Source organism: Corvus moneduloides, chromosome 5 (genome assembly GCF_009650955.1).
Source record: "Corvus moneduloides isolate bCorMon1 chromosome 5, bCorMon1.pri, whole genome shotgun sequence".
Lineage (NCBI taxonomy): Eukaryota > Metazoa > Chordata > Aves > Passeriformes > Corvidae > Corvus > Corvus moneduloides.
In genome coordinates, this window is record NC_045480.1 from 73923534 (window position 1) to 73925959 (window position 2426).

General features: G+C 46.3%; 1 long non-coding RNA gene across 1 annotated transcript; it reads left to right on the top strand.

Annotated features, from left to right (window-relative positions):
* Positions 1 to 218: 218 nt before the first annotated feature.
* Positions 219 to 1866, top strand: LOC116444199. Its single transcript, XR_004240232.1, has 2 exons — positions 219 to 636; positions 721 to 1866. It is a non-coding gene; the product is annotated as an uncharacterized LOC116444199 (long non-coding RNA).
* The last annotated feature ends 560 nt before the right edge of the window (positions 1867 to 2426 follow it).

Sequence of the window (2426 nt, forward strand, 5' to 3'; positions counted from 1 at the left end):
CCTCTGTGCTGAAGGAGCCCTGAACAGTAGGCAAGAAAGCTTTACCCTCTACAGAATGGACGCTGGAGTGAGCCTCTTTACACTGGCTTCTGAGAAAATTCAGAGATGATGCTGGTTGCACAACACAAAGAGTCTTTCAGCTTCAGAGATGTTGACTACAGGGCCATCTTTGTACTTGGAAATTCTGCCTGTTTGTTGTCCCATGGATCATGGGATTATCTAAAGTGGCTTTAAGAGGCTGACTTGCTTCTGCACAAGAGGCGTCCTGGCATTTAACAAACTAAATGGGAAGTTACAACTGAGGTCCATAAGATTTCAATTATTTCTTGAGATGTCAGAATTAGGAAGAACAGCGCTCATCGATTCTCATCCTGTCGTTCATTCACAGGGAGTACCCTTGATTGCTTGGAGAAAGGCTGTGTCTGAAAGCACAGAAGGAAGGAGCTGTGTGGCTGTGACCACGCAAGGCATTAGTGACATCTGTGACTTATCTGACATTGCAACCTGATACACAAGGATTGCTCTTATCTCTAGACACTTGCCACATCTGGCTTTTTCTTATTGCTCACACTTTTCATCTCCTAGCCCTTAAAAAGGAGTCTGCTCCCTCTCTACTTACACAGGCACTAAAATAAGGTAAGGCCGATGAACGGTACTTTATTTCTAAATGGGAATGTTCAGACAGGTTCACTGTGATCCCATTAATCCATTTTCTCTTAGAGCCTATACGTCAGAAGACTCTTTCTGAGAATCCTGGGGAAACTAATCTGCTGATGAAGTGATGTGTCACTGAGGCTTTTGAGGCTGCTGCCGAATCACATTCCCCTGTGTGGGATCCTGACGGCCAGAAACTGGGAATGATGTTGCGTGATGTAGCCGATCTGGTCACCGGACAAGTTGCTTCCAAAGTGGAAGAGCATGTACCACTGAAGGATTACGAGCGTGCCTCATCTACTTCTAGAAACCACCTGAAATGACACATGCAGCCTGCGCACACGAAATGGAAGTGTCTGTGTTCAGGCTGCTTCTCGGGAGCCTGGTTCTTCTCTCCAGCTGCTCATACAGGGGCAGCACAAGCTGTGGACCTTCTTCAGGGAAAGGGGCAACAGCCTGTGTGTGGCAGGACACGAGCTTCAGACTGCTGAATCTGCAGAAAGCTGCTTTTCTTTCACCTCTCTATAGCTGCATGGAGTTTCATAGCAAAATGTTTTTAAGACAGCATTGAAGCATTTCCTCTTCAGCCAGAACTTCCTGTTTTGCCTGCGTGGTCTGTCTCCACGCTTCTCACTGCCCCCTCCTTTCCCTTCCCTGTTTGGAATGGATCTTGCTTTTTGCACCTCTGGCGTCCATGTACTCAGTGCACGAAGGGAAATGCAACTCCCCCTCTGTCACCCAAAAAACCCTTCTCAAACACTGAATTGTCTCCATGGTTGAATATCAAGGTGGTTTCAAAGGATGAAAATAAAAATTTTCTGTGGCTTCCAGCAGATTTTAAGGTTTTGTTGTGAAGACATTTTTTCCAGATATTTGATTCAATATGGGAAATGTATCATTATGAAGAGGACTTACTGAGACAAGCAGGTGTTTGTGTCTCCTGGTGCAGCTGTACAGAGAGACTTGGAGTTCAGAAAGCATGAAACATCCTTCACATATGCTTAACTGGGTGACTTTGCTTTTAGAGCAAGTTAAAACACTGCTGGATGAGACGTAATATGCTAACCTGTGTGACCAGGAGACTGCCACTGAGGTTGTGCTAGTGACTCTGTTTAGCCATGTCCTGTCCAGAAAGCATAACAAGACCTTAGAAGGGAAGGTTGTATCACGAAGTCACAAAGAAGGTTTGCTGCTCTGATCGACTCTATGGCTCAAGAGAGGCAGCTACCAATGGGATGGAGCCTCAGTTCTTGGGAGGAATCACTTAACTTTGGCCACAGCTGCCTGTTCTTTAGCTCAAGCACCCTGCACCCAGTAACCTGTATACAATAGCACTTGGGACATCCAACAAACTGTTATGAAGGGATGAAAGATAATGATTTTGTACTGAGAGCCAAGAGCTTCAGGAATAAGAGTAGCTGGGACTACCAGTTATATAGGTGTGTTGAACTAGGGGGCTCAGTGATGTGATTAAGTTCAGATCTCTTCTAAATCATTAAAAATAATGCTATTCTCCAGAGAAGGACTCTGTTGGGGGAGTGTGGGGTATGCCCAGCCCCTGCCCTGGAAGGACGTCTGCTGAGATAAGGAGATTGCTTAACCTCCCAGCAGGACTCCCTGGAAAGGCAAGCACTTTGCAGCTACAGCGAGAAGAAGACAGACACAGAATCCTTTGGGAGACCCTATGCAGATCCTTTGTAACCCATTGGCCTTTACCCTCGGACACCCACGCCCTGTATCCCTATAAAAGCCAGCCCTCTACCCCTGTGAGG